The sequence below is a fragment of the Opisthocomus hoazin genome, chromosome 26, assembly GCF_030867145.1.
Source record: "Opisthocomus hoazin isolate bOpiHoa1 chromosome 26, bOpiHoa1.hap1, whole genome shotgun sequence".
Lineage (NCBI taxonomy): Eukaryota > Metazoa > Chordata > Aves > Opisthocomiformes > Opisthocomidae > Opisthocomus > Opisthocomus hoazin.
The window spans coordinates 4,776,404-4,799,019 of NC_134439.1; the positions used below are offsets into that span (position 1 = coordinate 4,776,404).

The window sequence follows — 22,616 nt, forward strand, 5'->3', positions numbered from 1 at the left end:
GAGGTTACAAAAGCAATTCGAGAAGCTGTTTTCGAATCAGCACTGCTTTTCTTCTTGGACAGTTCTAACAACGCTGCCACAAAACAGGTCCCCAGCTTTGAGCTGCCAGAAGGATTGCTGTAATACCTCTCCCCAGCGACAGAACAGTCACCACGCTTTGAGACGCCTGCCTGGGGGCTTCTGGTCTACGTTCCTGCTTGAGTTCAGCTGCCTCTTTAAACAGGGACAGGTAAACTCCAAAGGAACTGGGTTAGGATGCAAAAAAGTTTTCATCCTCTGTGTTTCCTTTTCCTATTAGAAATGGTAGCTCCTCTTCAAGATACCTTTTGCAGAGGGCTAATTATGTTTAATAGTTTTCTGGCTTTTGTTTTTTTAATAAACAGTGCAAGTGTCTTCAGAGGCAATGCTTGAATTTCTGGTGAAGTGTCAGGAAAGGCTTTATGTCTTCACGTAAGAGGTAACGTACAAACCGTGGACAGAACTTACTCTAGTTTATCTAGATACTGCATAACGAGTATGGTTGTGCAAAGGAATCTTTAACTACTGCTGGCAAGTTGTATTTTGCTTATTCAAAGAAGGAAGCGTTCTGTGGTAGCCTGTGCACCTATACGCAGTTCAGAGGGCTCAAGGAATTCAAGCACAGTGCCCAGGGTCTCTACCAATAGTCTGCGCTTCACCGGTTCTGCTACAACTCAGTTTGTGTCTCTGCTTTTTTTAGCCATTCTTCAGTTTAGTAGAAGGGTGCAAACCTAGTTAAATAAAACAGACTACCTTGTTAGTCCCGTGTGCTTGATTTGTCCGTCTTTCCCCAGCTGTAAGCAAGCAATAGTTTTGTGATAATGCATATTTTCCAGAACAAAACGTTTTTGTAAAGTGTAAAGCATCACCCGTTGCAGCCAAGATGGTAGGTGCTTTGAACACCCACTGTGTAATGTTTGGAGCTGGGGCTGACTTGCCAGTGGGTTACTAAAGGGAATGCTCATGGTTTGCTCTTTCTGTAGCAGATGTGACTGGTCTCCAAGTAGAAGAGGAAGGGAACTCAGTTGAGTAGGAAATTAATTTATTAAGTGCCTTAGACAAAGCCATGCAAGTGCAAACCATGAAGGTCAGGCTGAGAAGTTATGAAGAGATTCCATCTTCTCTTCTACTTCTTGTTGGCTCCAGAGTCCCAACTCCAAGTCCATTTATGTCTCGGCCAGTTACCAGTAGGGGGAACTCTTCTTTCAATCATTTTCAAGAAATACGGCGGGGGTGGGGGTGGGGGGTGGGGAAACAACAAAAAAGCAGTTCCTCCTTAATTAGCAATATAATCGTACTTTTGGAGTCTTGGTGCTTACAGTAAAAACATAACGTGGAAATCAAGGTCTTCCGCCACTTTTACTCTGCTTAATTCTTTTTGACCATCAGCAGAAACTACGTTGAAGCTAGGTCGTTAGGAGCTTTAACACCATCTCTTCTGCAGAATGGCCTTCGTTACAGATAGCAGGAGTATAAAGTGGTGTGTGCACACCCGCCTGTCCTCATGTAACACAAACAGCTGGCTTCCTGCAGAGCAGCAGCCGCTGCCATCGCAGTCAATGTTTTTGAAAACATTTCTGCCAGAATTCTCCTAGGAACCTTGTCAGTTCTTGGTAGTTCCAGGGAGATGAGAGTCCCTGGTTCCAGGGAGATGACTCTTCACGCGCATACTGAGAACAAACAGCAGATTTCATTGCTGCAGTGTTTGTGCCTGTTGTCCCTCCAGGAGGAACTCATTGAGGTATCAACTAAGAAAGGTGAAGTTTTATTTTGTAGCTACCTGAGACATGGCATCCACAGGGGGGAAAACTTGGCAGCTGTGTTCCTTTTCCTTTCATCTTCCTTCTTTTTACAAGCTCCTTCTGCAATTCCATCAACAGATGCTTAAAAAATCCCAGTTGTTTAGAATAAGGTAGATCATACTGCACGTGTCTCTTTTGTAGAGGTGGATATAACTGCGTAACACTGATGATTTTCTGATCACAGGATAGTAAAGATTCACACTCAAATGACAGCGGTTTAAGGGATAAGGGAGTTATTGTTACTGCTTTGAAATCGGTGAATTGCCAGTCTTGAAGGTACCACTTTAAAAAAACCAACCCTAATGCTCATTCTTCAACAACTAGAATTTATGCTGTGCCACTCAGTTAAGAGTTGGTGATTATGGGAGCTTACCCTGCAGGATTCCAGTGTCTTGCTAAGGAAATGGGAATTCCTGTCAGATTTCACAGACTGAAAAGTACATGAGAATCAAAATAGCACCCATCGGGGAAAATACATGCTAACTTTAGAGTCCCACTGTAGGATGTAGTAAGTTTATGCTGACTTGTAGTAGGAAGAAGTTTGTAAGGGCAGTAGGGATGGAATATGCCTTTGAAATACATAACTCTTGTAATAAACAGTTTCATACTTAAGTTTGCAGTTCATAACTAAAGAATTTCAGCAACAGCAAGGCAGGGATCTATCTAAAGAACAGGAAGAACAATAATTGCCTCAGACTGAAACTGAGACAGCTAGATGTCACATCAGAATAAGATATTTAAGGTTTTAAATATTTTAATGAAAAATTAAGGCAAAAACTATATTTAAGGCTTCAGAGTTAAATTAGCAAAAATGGTTATTGGGCTTTTTTCCCTTTCTCTTGCTGTGTTTCTGCAGTGCTTGCAATGTCATTTTCATTCTTTTTGTATAGTTATACACATATAGGACTCAATGCTTTTAATACTTTCTTCGTCATCACAGTTCAGTTACTTTGGTAAGCTCACAGGCTATTTCCAAAGTTTTTATGAGCAATTAACCAGTTTTAAAGAAAAAAATGGTTCAGAAGACAGCATGGTTGTCATACACAGTACTTGTTGAAATACTGACTCATTCACTAGAGGTGTTTTGCTGGGAGAACACAAAAAAGACTGCCAGAGTCGGGGATGGTGGTGTGTTTTTTCCTGGAAGTAGGTTCAGGTCCTTCTCTGGGTCTTCAGTTACTCCAAGAGCAGCACAAATGTGCGGCATTAGGCATTCCCAAGAGCAGTTCCATTAGCACAGACCAGATGCTGAAGAATCCATAAAAGTTAAAATCCAGCCAGGTCAGTCATGGAAACCTTCCATTGCTTGAAATGAGGACTAAGTGCTTGACTGAAATCTGAAAATGTGAGTGAAGTGAAATATTTTAATAGGCATACGTAATTTTGGGGACAGCAAGGAAATATTTCCATAATGGTCCTGGTACATAGTGGGACTAGCACCCCACACTTCTTAATGTTGTTGTAGTTTCCCCTTTAAACACTGGCTATTTTAAGGACAACACTAGGGAATCTTGCAGTGGCCCTGGAACGTGAATAGAGGGCATCCTAGGCCCACCTGTAATGGCCTCTTCCCACTGAAAACAGAAAACTGTCCTCCAAAGGACTATTTCCCACCTAAAACTAAACATTACAAGGCAATAAAAATCTCAGCCCTCTCAGGTACACTCAAACAGTAGGGATCGTTGTCTCCAGTTTCTGTGGTAGTGGGAAAAGTAGACAGTTGAGTTTGTATCCTCAGGCAGCATGATTGCTTGACATTGATTAGCTAAACTTCCAAAAATCACTTCTCGGAACAATGCAAACTGTTTCCCAGGCAAAGGCTGCCTCTCTTGTTCCTTATCAGCTTTGAGGAGCTGAGTCTGCTTTCAAGACAAATTTGCAGCCTGCTACGATTCAGTTTATTCTCAGATTTGTAGTGTCTCTTTCTCCCAAGGTCTTGAGAGGTCTCATTCAGTGAACGTGATAGGCTATAATTTAATTACTGTTACAGTGAATGTGGCAGGAAAAACAAAATCCTCGTCTCAGGATTAAGAAACAACATCCATTTGGATAAGCAGATTCTGCCCCTGCCTTAGGACCTGTGTGGCAATCCCATAACCTGAAGTATTTCAATAACTAATTTTTTTTATTTTTGTATGAACATCTGGGGTAGATCTGTAAAAAGGGTGTTCACAGCCACAGCTGGAGAGATGTGAAACTCAGATCTGAACACACTAAATACAACTGAATTACCAACTTCTCTAAATAACGAGGCCTGAGATGTATTGTTGGGCACTTTAAATTAGTGCACAGTTTTGACATAAGCTTTATTTTCTCTAGTTTGATAAATTGTAAGATGACTTTTTTTCAATATTGCATGAAGCATATTACCACCTAAAAATCAGAGAGGTAGTGGTTAACATACCTTCATTAATCTTTGCAAGCAGCAAGACACCATTACCTAATAATTGAAGAAATGTCCAGGAAGAAATTAATCATTTTTGCAGTCAGTAAATATTTTAGGAAGTGTGAATTACCTAAATCTTGGGAACCCATACAGGATGCAACATTTAATTTCATTGTCTATAAACCTACCCAGTCACAGAAAGGGACAGCACAGTCCAGTGAAAAGAGTAGTTCTGCAAATGCTGGAATTAGCAACCCTGCTTTGATGACACGTGGTAGAATGCAGCGATCTGTGAGGCCCCTACTACTTTAACTTCATTGGAACACGCTGCTGAATCAGAAGTTATTGAGGGATGGGGTAGGAAGATAGGAACATCAACATAAGCTTTGTCTCCTTAGGAAATCAGGTTAAAGATAATGTGAGCATACGATTAAATCCTGCACCCTGATTTCTACAACAGGACCAAAATACTGCATGGATAACCTTACTTTTGGTTGGTCTTCATGGCTTCTGAATGCTTGGTCTTGAAATCACTGTTCTAGAAAACAATTTTCTATGCAGTAACTGAGTGCATCTTCAAATGAAATTAAACGTCTGAATACTCATTACTGCCAATTTGGTTGCAGTAACTTAATGCCATAATAGTCATTGCAGGACATTGCTAATGAGAAGGCAAAACCAAAGAACTGATTAGCTCCACATTAAGCTCTTCACTTCTGTGAGAATGTTCTAGAGTAGCAATGTTTAAGTCGCAATACTGGCTAGAAGCTGTGCAATAAAGTGCATATTGACAGCTAATATTAATCTTTATCATTGTCTCAAAAGCAGAAATTTAGAGAGCTCTTCTCTCTTGCATCAGCATTAAAAAATAGAACAAGACTAAACTGTCATGTAGTTATGAATTCTAATGCCAAATAATTAGAAAAAAACTTAGTTTGTGGATACCTTAAAAATCCTGCCTTTTCCGTAACTGTTGTTATTCCCTGCAAGGTTCAGACTACAAATGCACTTTTACATTTTTTCTTTACTACATCACACTGCATCATTCTTCCCTACTTTTTTCTTCCTTGATTTACTTCCTCTTTTTTTTTTTTTTGGCAGCTGTTTGAGCCCTTTATGCTCATTCATACTTTCATGTTCTGTTATACAGAGTGCATCTTATCCTTGACTTTCAAGTCTTTTGTCCAATTATCTCTCTGTACCTGTAGAAGGGGAAAACAGCAGTGATAAAAACCTTTAGACACTGTTGCAATCCATTTCCACTTCTCCACTAAGGAAGATTGCTGTGATAACATTGAAGATTAATTCTTGTTTGTGGAGGAAAGCTGGTTTGAATAAATCGGAGGACTTTGGACAAGGTTCTGAGCTCCTTTACTCTGCAGGTGCTAGCAGAGTTAACAGCGTCTTGGAGAAAGGAAGATCATTTCACAGACCGTTAGGGCTGGTGGGAAGCAGCAGGATCAGATTTTAATGAATGCAGGATCAAAAGCATCTTAAAGCAAACCAGGACTGAAAACAAGAGCAGGCTCATCAGGGAAGACAGAAGATGCTTCTAACAAGAAACAAAGCACCAACTCAAAGACATTAGGGAGTCACTTTCTCACAATAGTACATTTTAAAGTATAATTTACTCTTCTAAAAAATTAGCTTTGATACTTTTCCAATACATGTAAAAATAGCACTATGAACAGATTCCCTGCAATTAAAATCTTCAAGTCACAGTTTTTCCAAAGGAGGTCAAGATTTTTTAAACCATGTTTGTTTTTCACAAATAAAAGTACTTTTTAATCACAGGAACAATGACTAAGTTATCTTACAGTATGTTGAAGTCAGGAAAGCAAATTCAGAGAAGAAATATGCATAGCAGTAAACTCGGACCTGAGAATGGTTTGTATGTCAAAAAGGAAACTATCCCACCACTACCAGCAGGCACTTTCTGATAGAAGTGCTCATCATTATGGTGTTTTGTACTGAATTTAACGCTGTGTGTGGTGGCTGTGCTAGGGCAAATTTACCCTTTCATACTCTTAAGGGTCATAGGTGCTACTGGATGCAAGTGTAATGAAGGTAGGAGCTAATTGCTTAAACGCTCAGGCAATGACAGTTTTGAGCACACACACAAACAGAAACTGGCAACACTTATGAACTTTCAGGTAAGAAAGGGCAGTAACCTGAAAATTTTAGGGACCTGTAATTTTATACATCTGTTGAAAAAGAATTGTTTTCAGTCATAGTTTTGAATCTGGATGTCTAAAACCCACCTAATTCTTACATTCTGTATCTCTGCATTGAAACAGGACACAAACAGTTTCCCAAATTTTTTTTTTAATATATGAATAAGCTACTTTACTTCTCTACATTTTTAGAAGTCCTAAAAGATGGGTAATATTCTACTTACCCTCCTACTCCATGCAACACTGAAGATTACTTAATTTCTAGTGAAGGAAAAGTGGGGATACTGGACTGTCTCTAGCTCAGTACTTGCTATTCTGTTGCAAATTAAGTTTTGAGGAAAAGGGTTGCAAAAGAAAAAGCTCACCAGTGGCCTTTCCCCGGAGGATCCTCAGACTTACATCGTTCAAAGAAGCCAGTATCTAGAAGCTTCTCCTTTCATCACAAACCATATCAGCACTTAGTGTCCTCTCGTGTGCTTTGCTAGTGCCAAAGCTTAGACTCCTTTGACAAGATAAATAATCATGTAGGCTTTGTACTGGGCTAGGTGAGAGCATGACACGTTCAAGACAAAAGAGATCCCCTAGCAGAAGTCAGACTGGAAGGATAACCTATTAGAGACTAGATTTTTAATTGGCTACAACACAAATATTACTATTTCACAATACAACCATAAAAGCCTGTAATAACAAGATTCTTTTTATGCCTTAAATTTAAAACAAACAGTAGCCTTATCCTAAACCAAGCCATGATTCCCTTACTGTTTGTGAATATACCACAGCATTCTTTTTGCATTTCGTATGGAAAATGAGTTACACGGATGTCTCACCAGTATAAGCAGAGGTGAATCAAGTAACCTGCGATGCTTGTGTGACTGCTGCATATATAAAAGCCTCATTAAGTCTCCCCAGTGATTTGAGATGGGTTTTGTTTAGAGTGCTTTTGTTTATTTTTGTAACAAAGACAGCAAATACAGGATTAAATAACTGTGTTTTCATACTCTCCTGATCATCAGGAGCCTATATGAGATTTTAATTAGTGCTGCATTTTCAATAATTCTGTATCTGTACGTGTTGCAGATTCTTTCCTGGATAACAGGGAGATAATTATGAGAATCCTGTTTTTCAGTCTCTCACTAAAGGGACGGCTGATATATTTAATCATGATGTAGAAATGCTGGCAGCTTTCTCTGAGTTCAGCCTCTCTCTAATTACATTTCTAGATTTTTAGTAAATTGAAAGGGAAAACGTAGGAACAAAATAATTAACACCACAGAGGAAGTGAATATTAAAAAGCAGGAGCTATTTAAAATTCTCACACACAACTCTTTCATGGACATCAGTTTAATCAGCTTCACATAGAAATCCAACTTACATATACACAAAAGTAACACTTCCAAACCTGTATGTACAGTAGCATTTACTGGTTCTTTTCATGCAGAAAAAAACAACCTGTCTTGTATCATTCAGACGATACTGGGAATTATACCCAAAGTGAATGCATTTGAGAATTTGGTACTCTCACATGCACACCAATGTCAAAACACACACATCAGCACATCCCCAGGCAAACTGTCAAGGTTCAAGCAGTACCTGCATCTAGGAATTGCCTAGTCATTTTATTACAGAATTGTATTAAAGACAGAAGGTAGGGTCTGTGAAGAGTAAGTGACAGTATTTCACTTCTATCTGCCACCAAGGAAGACGGACTTGACCCTAAATAACTTACATATGGAGGAGAGGTGAAATTTGATCTTCATTTTCACAGATACCCAATTTAATTTTGCACTTCTTGGGAACAAGAGAATTTTGATCAGGAGAACGTCATAAGCTGCAGAAGAGGTTGACCTCCCTACCGTTAAGTGACACATGGCCAGTGTTGAATTAAAGGAGACATTTCTGTTTGTTCTATCTGGAAACCCCTTGTATCAAGACTCCGCAGCCTAAGTGCTGTAATGCAGGAGGGGAGCGGGGAATCTCTTTGTTTTCTCTAAAACTGGTGCTGTAATTTCCTTTCGTACTTCAACTATAAGAGAATAAATACATCAGTAAAAATCTACAGTTTATACTGGGAATACAAAATCCAGGATAATAGGCAAGGTATTAAAATAAGTTTCTCAGAGAAATGTGTAGCCAACATAGAAATGCTAACACCAATTCTGTACTTCCCAAGAGGCAGTTTTATGGCATTTCTTCATTACAATGCAGCATTACCTGCTGTTTTGTCACCATGGGCAGCAGTTTGTGAAATGAAGGAATGAAGCAGGGTCCAAAAACTGGTCAGGACTTGGATGAGGTATTTGCCAAGAAAACCCAGGACACTGCAGAAAATGTGAGCAATAAAACAGGCAATATTCTCCAAGTCAGTAGTGGACAAGCGTGGCAGCCCACTGTACAGGACCAATTGTGCTATGAGAAGAAGCGTCTCTCATCTGAGAGAATGAGATATAGGATAAAAAGACTTTGCATCATTCATTTAAATCAGTGTAGCTGTGATATGTATTACATAACCTGGCTAATTTGGTTACTGCGGTGCTTTGCGTGCAATTGTTTAAATTCACTGTAACATGAGACTGAAACTGGCAGGAAAGAAAGGCTAGCTCTGCATAAGCTTCTCTGCAAACACTGAAGTAATTAAGGACTTCTAATAATGAAAATTTTGCTTCCTCTGGTTGCAAACCATTACAAATTACAAGAGAAGACCCATGCATAGATGAGATCTTAGGATCACAGGATAATTTGGGTTGGAAGGGACTTCAGGACATCATCTGGTCCAACCTGCTCAAAGCAGGGTCAGCTACGAGATCTGACAAGGTTGCTCCGGGCTTTACTTACTCAGGACTTGAAGACCTCCAATAGAGACTACATGGTCTCTCTGGGCAACCTGTCCAAGTGCTCATCTATGGTCATGATGAAAAAATTTCTTATATCCAGTGTAAATCTCACATTTTTACTTTTGCTTCTCGTCCTCTTGCCATGTACCACTATCAAGTGCCTGGCTCCAGTAGCTTGATAACCCCCTTGTAGGTACTGAAAGGTCTGTAAGGTCTCCCTTAAGCTTTCCATCTAGACCCCAGAATGACAGGTATAAAGCACGTTAGCTCTATAATCCTTTTGTCAAAAGGTTAAAATAAATACTGTGCTTTAAGAAAAACTCACCAATCATCCTCAAACCTGGCAAGAAATTCTCATTGTGCACAGTGTGGGAGCCGTTCTTCACAAGCACTGGCGACCCACGCGCTGAAGCGGCCCACAACCCAGCCTGAAGGGAGAGAAGGGGAAAGAAGTTTTGTAGGTTTGTATTTTCACTACACAACAGTAAGCCCAAGCCTCAAAGGAATGGGGAGGAAAGGTGAAACCAGGCCACACCACCATGTACACCCTCCCATCCCCCCTCACTTCCTCCTTGGGAAAAGGGATTTAAAATAAAACCCTACACCAGCTCTAGAGCCCTCGACCCTCACATGCCACCAGAAGAGGTCTCCGAAGCAGAAGGAGGAAGGGCGGCCCGCCATTACCTCAGGCAGCCATGTCCTCACAGAGCAGTAAGCGAAGGCGAGCCGCTGCGCACTGCCCCGCTCGACGCCTTTCCCGCCTTTTCCCCCCGCCTCCCTCGCGCCCCGCTCCGCGCAGGCGCAGTGCGGCGCCCCGCCCTCCGGCGCGTCGTTAGGGGGCGGGGGCTGCCGGGAGCCCGGATGTGTCAGTGTAGGGCGGTATGAGGAGACCGCACGGGGACAGCAGGCAGCGGTATCCTTCTCAGGTGAGGTGGGAGGGGCCGTGCGGGGGAAAGAAGCCAAAGGAATCGGGCGAGGACTGGAAAACCTCCACAGGGACGGGGGGAAGGTAGTGTCGTCATCCCCCCACCGCTTGCCTCTGCGAAGTGTAGGCGGGGCAGCTCCCCTCTGTTGCTGCGGCGGCCCTGCCGCACGACTGGGAAGTGAGAGACCCGCAGGGGCCTGCCCCCCGCCTCCTCCGCCGGCTGTTTAAATGGCACTGCGACAGGAGTAGCTGCTTGCCAAATAGTGAGCTCTGACACTTGAGGGGACCCCGGGGCACACAGCGCATGCGCCACCGCCCTGCCAGAAGGGGAGCTCTGGGAGGTGAAGCAGGGGGGCGGGGCTGAGCGCGCATGCGCAGCGGAGGGGCGCGGGGGGGGTGTTCTTTGGCGCCGGCGCATGCGCGGAAGCTGGGGTGGTGGCAGAGGGCGCATGCGCAGGAGGAAGCTGGGGGTGGGAGGCTGGGTCCGGTGCGAGGGAATGTGCGCATGCGCAATGGTCACGAGCAGGGGGGCCGGGGAGGCGGCGTGATTGGTGCAGCGCGCATGCGCGGCCGGGAGGGGAGCGCTGGGAACAGCCATATCCTGCTTGTTCGTCAAGTCAGCGCCTGCGCAGAAGGCTGCTGCGGGGACTTGCGGAATAATGAGCCTTGGCATCCGCTTGGGGGGACTCGGGGGAGGAAGACATGCTGCCAAATAGTGATCCCCAGCTGCTGGTGTTCTCCTAGGGGGGCTGGCAGCGGAGTGGGGGGCAGAGTCCGGGGGCGCGATCCCCACCCGCCTCACCTGCTTGGGACAGGGCCGCTCGGGCTTCCCAGCCTGCCCCGGAGCAGGGCGTCCTCCGGCGGTGAGAGTCACTGGTAGGGCCAGGAGGTAAGAGCTGTGGGGAGGGGGGCAGGAGTTGAGAGAGGGCTCGGTGGCTCGGCGGGGGGGGGGGGAGCGAGGGAGCAGGGCCTGAGGGGAGGAGAGGTGCGGCTGGGAAAAGTTGGGGGGGAGGCCTGGTTAAGGGATTCCCAGAGCTCCCCAGGCAGGGATGGAGGTTCGGTGGGGTGCCGGGAGCTGAGTGAGGAAACACGAGTGGGAGAAAGGAAATGAGGGCTGGGGTGGCAAAACTGAGGTGACTGGCAGCGCCAGGGAAGGGGTGGCAGGTCGCAGCCTTGCCGCTGAGGACTGCGAGGCACGTTTCTGCACCAGGAGAGAACTTGGGCTTCGTCTGAATTAGACCCCAGGGTGTCTGGGATCTGCTGGCGTTTCTGAGCGGTGTCTCAGGCCTGTGGTGGTGTTTAAAGGAAATGGTGCATCATCATGCAGTGTGGAAAGGCAGAAGAATTCCCTTGTACAGATAAATGTGACTGGTACACTTTGATAGCAGAGTGCTCGCACTCGCCGTGAGTGTTGTCTTGATTGGTGATAGATGGTGTGCTAAAGGTGGAATATTATTGCTGTGGTGTTTGCCAGGCTGCCTGTGAAATGGAATTGGCTTTTTCTGACAGGAGTTTTTAGAGGGGAGAAAAATATAGGATGTAATGTTATTTGTTGTCATTTTTCTGTAACTCCACATTATTAGGTGTGTTTACATTTGTGATTGTAGAGTATCATCATGACATAATGAAAAGGAATAATTTTTTTGTGATTTCTGAGTTTTTTTCTTTGCCTTTAGAGTTCTAAGTGGTTATGTCTGGGGTGGCTTCATGTGAAGCCCTACAAAAGCCTGAAGAATTACACTACTATTATGTATGCTTTATAAAATAGAACTCTTTGGTTATAAAAAAACCCTAAATTAGTTAAGTAAAACATATAACTGGCTTGCTTCTTTTTCAGTGACATTTTCTAACCAGATGCCCAGAATTATTTGGTTTTGTTATGTTACTTGTTTCTTTGTGACCTGAAGGAAAAACAGGGTTTTTTACTTAGCCATCCATGACAAAGTACCACTATCGAGATCAAGACAGCATGACAGCAGAAGTACATCACAAACTGTCATCCTGTCACTGTATCAGCAGAGGACAGTGATACAAAACTGTACCTACCATAAGAGTGTAGAAACTACTGTCAGATCTGATATCCTGATTTACTTGAGTATAGTTACCACGATTATAAAACTAATTGTATTTCCTCCCCAAAGCCTCCAGGATTGGCACGTAGATACAGTTCAGGGAAGGGGTTAAAGTGAAAGGGGGTTTGGTTTGCCACATGGTCTCAGTGAGCAGTTCTGTCACCGATTGCGCAGGTCACAGTGAAATGCTTAAAAAAAACCAATTTCATGTGTAATTGTTCTTAAAATTTGCTTGGTTTTCACATGGAGAAGGGACCAGTGCTGGCCCTGGTAGTGGGTTGATTAGACCTAGTGAATGTTAAAAACAAATCCACTCACCAGAGTCTTCTCTCACTTAATTTCGAGCCAGTTTGACCAGTGGGGGGGGTGGTTTAGGGTTAATCTCTGAACTGCAGCTGAGCCTCTAGACGGACCTACTGTTAGGTGCGCACTGTGAACTGGGTTTGTCGCCCTGTGTGATTTTTCTAGATACCAGTCCAGTTTACAATAAGAGGGACTTAGTAGCTTTATTCTTGGCACGCCCTTCTGGTCAGCGTTTTACTCGTGGGGCTTGCCATTCCACTGCCTCACTCACTGTAAACTTGAAATCATCGGCTTCATTTCTTCCTTGACATTATTTCTGCAAAATTGAGCATAAAGCTGGGAAAGATATCCGTTTCTTATACGATCAGGAGCTCTTGCTGAGTTACAGATTGCATTCATAGTTCTGTCTTTGGAAATATCCACTGTAATTTTGTAAAATTCCTTCTCCCCTCCCAGCTTTGGCTCAATTTTCTGCACGGTTGGAGTATTATGTAAGATCTCGCTGTATTCCTCCAGCCTCTGACTGCTGCTGTTTCCTACTCAGCACAGAGAGGAAATACAACAAAAATGTGTTTAAAAAAAAAACCCCAAAAAACCAAAACCCAGACCTTTACTGAGAGTGTTGCTTCTTGATTCTCAGTCGATAAACTGCTACTGCGTGTTTTCTTGTACTTTGTACTTGAGAGACCTCTTAAATAAAGCATGTGTCCCAAGTTCTAGAAACACATGACAGTACAGGAAACTAGCGTGAGATTAAAGTATTTGTACCCTTGAGGAGGCAAAGAAGCTGTTGTTTTTCAGAAACTATATCTGTAAATCTATTAGAACTTCTTTGCTTGATTTCACATTGTGAAGTGTCCTTTTACTGAACTCTGTAGCAGTGTTTTGGAAGGAAAGAGTTGAGTGATTCTGGAAATCTCTTCTTCTTTGCTAATGTGCGTAGCTGAGAATTCAAGAAAATATGTAGCACACATGAAATGTAATTTGTGGTTTGTTTTGTTTGTTTGTTTTCTGCACATTTTTAGGACAGAAAAGATGCAGAACCCCTGACTGTGTAGCAAATGCCCGGAAAAGACTTGGGAGTTCATTTTTATACTGTGAGTAAATTCTTTGGCTACAGGCAGGAGTTGTGCCCTTGCATTCTGTGAGATGTAGCTGGTCTTAGAGTTCCATGGATTTTTGGACATCTGTAGAGTTTATAAAGTCAGGACCACGGGAGGGTTTGAAGACTCCGACACTAATTTCGTAACTGGAAGATACGGTTTTGGCCATTGGTACAGCAGAAGCCAGTAGGGTACAGCTGACTTTAGATGCACTGACTACAGAAAATAGTATTTAAGTTTTCATACTGAGATTTCAGTTCAGCTTTTCTTAGCCTGTATTGTAGGTCTTATTCAGTAGGTTATATTATGTGACTGTGGACTTTAAAAACATCTTTCATTAGAAATCCAGTGTGTATGTTGTGCATTTTAAATTGGGTCTGATGTAATGCTTGCACGGTGAATCATGTACAGTAATGTTAATGCTTTTAAAAAATTGATCCAACTTCTGATAAGAGAAATAATTTTCCTGCAAAAAAGGATGCCCTCGTGCACGCCTTTAAGAGACTCATATACAGAAGAAGTTAGAATATCAATTTGAAAGTATGCCAGTTTTGAAGCATTTTAAATTTTTAGGAATCTCATAAGTTCAGTAATATTGTTTCTGAAAATATACTGGAATGTTTAGAACTCTAAACACTTAAACTTATTACATATTCAGAAACATTTCATGTTGCATGATATGTAAACTTCCATAGGGAAGTTGGATACTGGGATACTTAAATTGTTGTTTGATAGTTTAAGTTAATCTGAATCACTGCTTGTTCTCCGGAGTTAACGGGCCACCCTTTGAGCTGACAGAGGAACAGCTGGAACACTTTCATGTGTGTGACATCAGATATGCCAGTGACATCTATACAGCATCAATCTGAAACGGCTGATGTGATGTTCTAAAAATGGACACTGTATCTTCTGACGTCAAACAGAATTTAAAGAACTGCACTCTTGTAACTAGGAATGTGCAGGAATGATGCTTGTAGAGGTTCACAAAATGATTTGTGGGACTTAGTGATGTGTAGCTGTTTGGGTTTTTTTCCTCCTTTCTGTGAAGTCTAGGTCCTGATATTTACCAGTAAACAGCTATCTCCAAAATGAATGCAACATGTGACTATCTCTGTTAGGGCTGTGACAAGAACTGATGTTAAGCAAAACTGCATGGGCAGAGAAGATGGGCTATAAAACCTTACTGATCTTAGAGCCAAACAAGACATAGAAGTTTGCTTATGGGACTTGATCAGATGAAGAATTAATTTAATTTAAGAATATGTGTGGGTTTTTTAAGTGTGGCTTTAGTTACTGTTCTGCCCACATTCTTTGCTCATCGCTGCAGAAATTTGTTCAACAGATCATAAATCAGATCATAATCGTATATAGCAACTTTTCTCTGATAGCAGTAGTTTACTAGTGGGAGACTTCCTAAGGTTATTAAGTTTTGTTTCTTCAGCTTAGATCATAAAGCTAGAGAGGCCTCACTTACCTTCTCTTAAAAATAAATCCTTTTTATTTTTTATTTAAAATAATGGATTTTCTTTGTGTCTGAAAGCAAAGCTCAGCTGACAGCCCTGGTTTTAGAGACGTGCTTATCGCAGCGAGACTGGAGGGCAGGTGGAGACAAACACACTGAGTCGCCTGGAGCTGCTGTATAGCAATGCAGAGAGGCTGCCTGGCTGCCTCCCAAGCGTTGCTGCAGAAAGAGGCTAGAACAGACGCTGACTGCATCGATGGAAAAGTTTTCAGTTAACATGGCTAGAATCATGCCTACAGAGTCACTATGTTGACGGTTAAAGAATGTTGTCGTGTTCCCCTCGTCACCTCACGGTGCAGACAGCACGCAGTACCTTCCTCGGATGCACAGAAGGCAGGCTATTGTAGGCTGGGTATCCTGACCTTACGCATCTCTCTCTGTAACTTCAAAATCGTCTTAAATGACACCACTGTATTGGTGCCTTCATTTCCTCAGCTGTGTTTTGTTTTTTTTTTTGGTAGAAGTGTGCAACCTCAACGAGTTGTGCTTAAAAACCACATGTATCAGTTTAATTTCTTAGAAGCACTTGTGGGCAGTAAATGAAATTCGGAGAACAGTATTTCACTACTGCATTTGAGAGACAGACAATTTTCTGAAGATTTCCTTTTAGCTTGTGATTTTGTTCATGCTTTTTTCCCAGAGAGAACAGTGTGTCGATGTAGGTATTTGAGTCCAGAAGTTTTGAAAATTGCCATCACGTGTCATGTGCTGCCTTATAGATCTCTGCTTTCTGGCAAGTAAGATTACAGTGAATTGACTGTTGTCTAAATTTTATATAATCTAATTTTAATCAGGGAGCGCAAGCACAAGCATTACAGTAGAATATATTCAGCTGTATCCTGGAAATGTTCTGGAACATCCTTGCTTTAGGTTGGTGCCAACCTTACTAAACCTGCAAGTGTGATAAAAGTCCTGGTGTTACTCAGGTAGTAAAGATTTATAACTTGTGTGGTTTAGAGTTGGTTCTTGGCTTGCAGATAATTGGTATTTCTCTTTAGATAATATTGCCCTGTAGTTCACTGAGTTTTACTATTGATGGGGAAAGTAGTAGGAAGACTTTTTAAGGTGTTTCTGTAAGAACAGAAGGGATAACAGGAAGAAAACAAAAGTAACAAGAACTGGTTTCTTCCTTGAGGCTGGACACAGTTTAAGGAGCTGGCTTGGTGTAAAAAGGGAAATAAATGTGGGTATCTTCTGGGAGTCTATTTTTATGTAGTTTTATGGTTACTTCTGTTTTTTAAAGATTCAATAAATGGCTTATACCAACAACAGCTTAGAATGTATAATTAAAATTAAAAGCATATCAGTTTCCTGTGTCCAAGATTCTTCCTTTGGAATTGTTTTCACTTACAACAGAAGTTACAGCGTTAATGTGGAAAGCAGTGAAAAGAGTGCACCTTGCTGCCCTGCCTCCAAAGTGTCCCTAATATAAACAGACATCTAATAATGCCTCTGGCCCAGTCTTTTTTCCAATTGACTAAAAACGTATTAAATATAGAATATCTAAGCTACTGAAATTTTTCTTTGCTCTTTGTTGCATTAATTCGATAATCTTGGTCTTGAATGGTTAGGATATTCAAATATGGGTGTAGGCGAACACCATAATTGTGTTATTTTTCAGGGTATGATTTATGGTAAGATGTGATTTTTTTGATGTTAATGTGAGCAAGATTATTAAAATTATGCTAGCAAAACCATCACGCCTTATTGAAGTCAGTGTGATATGTTTTATAGAAAACACGGCTGCTGATTTTTGAGGAAAATATAGATGGTTTGAAAGTGGAAGTTGGTTGGAATTTGATTTCTGTCTCCTTCCTCTCCTTATTCCTTCTCATGATGGTAACTGATAAGGTCAGAGAAAAGACTAAACAAAAGAACTTTAAAAATTAAGGCTCTTCCTGCCTATAAAAACAGAAGTGTCAGAGAAGCATTACCTGGTAGAATAGGCTGCAAACAGGAGTCTTTTCGAGTTGGTGTAATTGCCGTTTATTATCTGTTAGAAATAAGTCCTGGAGTGAGCTTTCTGTTGGAATGAAGCAAGCGATTGATTTCTTTTCATGCTTTTCCAAAAACCTGGGTTTGCATGCTGAGTCCAAGAGTGCTTTTATTTGGCAATCATATGATCTTTACACTTAGCAGGTTAAAATGATTCTCATAACCATTTTGAAGTCATGCTGCAATTGCAAGTAGGTAGAAGAATACAGTAGTCTGATGTCTAGTTTTGGCAACGCATTTTAGTCTCTAAATTGATTATTTGAAAGCTTAATTTCCAGAATAATAATGGCAGAAACTGTGTTTCAGCTCAAGTTGGTTTTGATAAGCTCTTGGAAATATTAACACAAGATGGCAACTGGCAAATGTTACATGAGGACTACCAGATGTTTGTGTTACTGGAAAGTTGATATAAATAAAAGGCTCCAGAGGGGATTATAGTCTTGGTGGTTTGCTAGAGGTCAGATCTGCAATCCTGTTGGAGTGCTTTAGCGGTGTTTGGAACCAGGTCTCAACACAGTAGATTGAAAAAGTTGGTCCTGCTTAATTTTCAGTTTTTGCTTGTTTTCTGATTAGACATTATACCGTTTAGGCATTTTCTTCCAGTTATTTTCAGCTCCCCAGGAATCTGCTGGGATGTTAGAGGTGTGAGGTGTTTCTAGCAGTGTGTCGCTCTTACAAGAGAACAACCTACGGAGGGGAGAAAACTCCTGCTGCTGCCAGCCTGCTTGCGGAGCGAGAGGCTTCCCTGGCATGTTAGGACATTTTCTGGGGAAGAGTAGTTTTCATGGCTTTACCTTTTAATGTGGAAGATGACTTACATGCTCTGAAGGTGCAAATGTTTTATTTTTTAAAAAAATTGCTAAAATAGCAACTGAGTTACATGACAAGTGACAGGTAACAATTTACCCTACAAGTAGAAACTGAAGCTGTAAAATACTTTTTACAATTTGCCTGTGAGGCAGAATCTAAAATAAAAGAGTTCACGGGCAATAACAAAACCCTTCTTTTCAAAAATAAGATCAGGTTTCTTATTGAAGACAGAAGTCTGCTCGGGCTGATTATTTCTGTAAGACCTAAGCCGGTGTGTTCAAGTAACATTTTTCCTTGTGAGAGGAGAGAAATCAGCAGGAATGGGTTAGCAGGAGGGAGGAGAAAAGAGGTTAAAAGGAGAATTTGGAGAAAAAGAAGAGATTTATTTCTTTTTAACATGCTTACGATCTGAATTAAAAAATTATGAGGAAGATTAACTGCTGAGGAAGAACAGTTTTGAAGATTTAAGCTTTAAAGGTCTGGGGACATACCTGAAGAGGATTAGAGATCGAAGTAGAAAGAGTTAAAGAAGAGGTAAACATGTGATGAAAATAGGTGTGGTGACTTAAATGCAACAGTAACTCTAAAAGAAAAAAAAAGCTTTGTTTACTTTTAAGAATTTGGTTACTTTTTATGTTTACTGGTGTGGATGTAATTCTAATATACTTTGAGTAATTTGTAGTTGGGGTTGGGTGTGATTAAAGGGGATACATTTTTCTACATCTGCTCAAACACCAGCATGAAGCAGTCTTAGGAGAATGTCAAAAATACAACTTGACTTAATGACTGAAGAGCAGAAATTTTCAGTGTTGATAAGAGCAGAATGTTATTTGGAGAACTCTCGGCTGCTTCTTACCACCGACTTCCTCTCTTTCCTTGGTTTAGTTTTAGCTCTTTGCTATTTTATCTGGTGATATTTGGGGAGGAGGAGGAAGGGATGGTAGATGGTTTACAGCTAAGGAGCGGTCGTGTTTCTTTTCTTTCAAAACACATAAAACTTGCAATGCTTGTTACAGTTCTGATGTGTCACTGACAATTGTTCCATCCCTTAATAGTTTCATATAAATTATGATTTTTGTAGGTGATCCAGCCTTTTTTTTTTCTCCTGTTTTTTAACTGTAGAATTGGTTTAAGGAAAAAAATTAAAACACCCAAGAATGGAAAAGAAACACGTAGTTTTGGAAAGTTTCTTGAAGTGGAATTTTAGTTACTGAATTCTAGTGGGCTGCCAATGTTCGGTGTGTCTTGAGATAATTCTATCTTATTAACTGTGTGGAAAGTTATTTTTCTAGGCAACTCCTACTTACTTGCTTTTCCATGATCTGTCATCTCAAAAAAAAAAAAAAGTAATTCTGAATGTTCCGACTTGATAATGAGTTTTCTGCAATAAACTGAGTTAGGGTGTATAGGTCTCCCTTAACTGAAATCGTCCTTTGCAGTGTCCAGAGGGCCCCGTTGTGACCTCAGGAATTTGGCCTTCTCTAATGTACTTGGCAATTTGGGGGTTTAATAAAAAGAAGGTACCCATCCAAGCTCCTGAATGCAGCTGGTGGTATAATGGGGACAACTTACAAACCGAGTTAGGACTGATATATAATATAGTGCCTATAAATAGTGCCTTGGAATCAAGAGAAAAGCAGGGACACTCTCAACTGTTGAGAGAAATCATTTGCAGTGCATTTTAAGGAAACCAGCTAATGTCTGTTGTTTCTGTCTCGCAAATGAGCCGTTGCAGGTCCTTTAGCCTGGTATGCAGCTTTCACTGATGCCAGTTCATTCCTTCTGTCTCTCTGCTATGATTGTGTTGATTTTCCAGTCTGTTCTCTTGTGACTGAAGTTTGTAAATGAAACTCCATGTGTCATTTTGAGCTCAGCACTCTACAGAGTACAGGTTAAGTAAGATCTTTTTTGGGATTTAAGAGCACAGAAGGTAGAAGAAGGTGGAATATACACACTCCTGGTTTTTAGAAAGTGTTCAAGCTTAATTCACCAACCACTTTCTCGACTTAAATTATGCTTCCCTCTAATTCAGGTACAGTGAAGTCTGTGTATGTCCCATTCATGTTACTCCTTTATAGTTTGCTTTATCCAGGCGGTGGTTGGCTTCTTGTTGTAGAACTGTTCGCATTTCTTTGTTCGAGAAAGATAAGCCTCTCGCTTGTGTAAACCAGGCTTCCTTTCAAGATGCAGCTTTTTGGTACGGGTCACTTTCATCTTTCATAAGTGTTGATTTCTAATCTCAGTCTATTTTTACTGGTACAGGTTGTTTGCTACCTTGGTGCAATCTGTTCTGCGCCACCATGTTAATAATTAGGCGACTTTGTGTAACCTCTGGAATTCCCTGTGCCTGACTTTCAACCTGTATTTGTAGCTAGGCAAGATTTCCTGCCACGCAGGCTTGGCAGTCGTTAGCACGGGCTGTGTGAATGCTTTGCCCATCATGGCTTTCTTCTGTGGTATGCCAAGTAGGAAGGGTGGCATGACACCCTGTTTAGTGTATACATTAAAAACGGAAAACTTACTCATTTTATTCATCCACTAATTAGACAGCATTGCATCTCACTTTGCTCTTCCAGGTAACTTACCTTTTTTTTTTCTTTTATTCTTTTTCTTCACGGCAGCGAATTCAGACCTTCCATTGTCCTTTCCAGGGCTTTGAAGAATGCAGGAAGATAATGGTCTTTTCCTGTGCTTCCGAATCTCATCCCCTTGTTTTATTGGTCCAATTATCTTTGTCCTGCTCCTTTTCTCTGTGCTTTGTACTGGTCTTGGGTAGTCTTTGATGTGTTGCTGGTCCAAGAAGCAGCCACCCCGGTTTTCGAAATTCTTAATTAAAAATAGCCTTATTTTTACAGAGTTCTGCAAGTTATCTTTTGCTGAATAATGCTTACTGAAAACGAATATACTTGGACATTTCTGGTATAAACTGCTGGTTTGTTAAAAGATAGTTAAAAGAAGTAGAAACTGACAGGCTGTTTAGCAAAATTTTAGTAATTTTTTGAGGCCTCTTCTAGAATTATTTGTTGAGTTGATGTTCCCCACCTCTCTCAGGTCAAGTCTCTGCTGCTCACAGAATAGTTTTGACAGTTGATTGAAGTTTTAAGCTGAGATGTCTTGGTACAGCTGCTAAATTAGGAGGAAATTATGAGAATAAGGTGGCAAGGAAACATTTCCTGTGCTTCAAAAAGGTCTGATCTGGCTCTGGTTCTTAGATAAAATGTCTTCATCTGGAAGTGATTGTGAATGAGGTGAGAATTATTTTTTTTCTTAACTGTAATCTTAATTATGTCCAGAGACAAGTGTTGTTTGTTATTTATATCCAAGGAAGTAAGAGACTTGCAGACTGTACATGGGCTCGCATGGGTCCATAAGATAATATTTTGTATTTTGTTTCCTGTGACTTGATATTTATGCCTGCATGTTCAAGTTTGTCTCTGCTTCTCCTGGCCAGAAAGAATTCTGATACCCAAACTATTTACAAAACGTTTTCCTAAAACCTCTGCCTGCAGTGCTCCTAGTTCAGAGGTGCCAGCACTGTTAGTGAAGAAGTGTGAACTGGTGAAGTATTAAGTGTTCATGGGCAAATAAACACTGGGGGTGCCCTGCTGACATCAGAAACTTAACTTTTCCTTGAGTCAGCTGCGGTTCGTTTTAAAACGCGTTTAATATTGCTCCATGCCAGAAGAGCGATTCAGCATTTGGAGCTGGAACAGCTCATGGCGGTTTTTAAGGCACACTTCTAAAGATACATTTCAGTAACCTTTCATGTGCTTCCTCCGTTCGTGTGCTTGCTAAGCAAGGCAAGTGGCAAGTTTTTCCTTACTGGTAATTTTTGCAAAGGACAGTGATGGATATTACCTGTTTATTCCCATGATGACTGGCTACAGCAGTAGAAGTACCAATGATGTCATTTGATGACAAGTCTTTGACGGTTGATTGCCGTGTTGAGCTGGGGGCATGTTGGAGTTTAACATCTTTTTTTAACGGTATTTAACTGCCTCACAAAGCATCTGTAGAAAGCTTTGACATACTAGACTGAAAGTGTTTTCCAAATACTAGAAAATCGTTAAAATCTAGAACCTTTGTCCCCTTTGGGCCATTTTAAAAGCATAACGAATGACGCGCTGGCATGCAGCAATTCTATTAGCACGTTGTCATAACTTTTATTACCACCTGCCTATCCAAGCCATCTGGGAGGAAAGGATGTGAGGCATAAAAGTGACAGTTACTCAGAGGAAATTAAATAGTCCTGTGTATCTCAAGCTCATACATTTGTCTTGCCTTCAGACCGCAGAAGCTTTCTAAAACTTTCTGTGTATGTAATACGGAGGTAATATTTAGGTACATCTTAAAAGCCTGTTGAAATGCAGAAAGTAGCTGTTAAAGTTTCAATTTTTGCATCACATTATTGTCTATTTCCTTCCCCAATTTTATGATTGATAGCTACAGTCTCCTGCAGCTTTCACCTTGGAGACCAGTGAAAGGTGCAGGAATTTCGGATTAGCTTCTGTCCTCCATCCAGGAAACCCTTCAGCTTCTCAGTGTGTTCCAACAGGCCTGATGAGTGTGCCTTTGTAACATAAAAAGTTGTTGTTGTCTCCTCTTTTCCTTCTCATTAATCCCTCATTTTCAAGCCATAAAGAGAGGTGTTACCACTAAATTTACAAGTCTGTCT

The 22,616-nt window shown here is 41.2% G+C and overlaps 1 protein-coding gene across 5 annotated transcripts in view; it reads left to right on the forward strand.

Annotated features, from left to right (window-relative positions):
* Window positions 1–10,052: 10,052 nt before the first annotated feature.
* Window positions 10,053–22,616, forward strand: part of SPOP (speckle type BTB/POZ protein) — a 29,604-nt gene continuing 17,040 nt past the window's right edge. Inside the window, exons 1-3 of one of the 5 annotated variants that reach the window (XM_075443484.1) lie at window positions 10,169–10,399; window positions 10,881–11,025; window positions 13,537–13,608. The gene's annotated coding sequence lies outside the window, so the exon portion shown is untranslated. Of the gene's footprint in view, window positions 10,138–10,168; window positions 10,400–10,712; window positions 11,026–13,536; window positions 13,609–22,616 lie in introns of those variants that run through there. The other 4 variants (XM_075443485.1, XM_075443487.1, XM_075443483.1 and 1 more) reach the window with 4 other exon arrangements.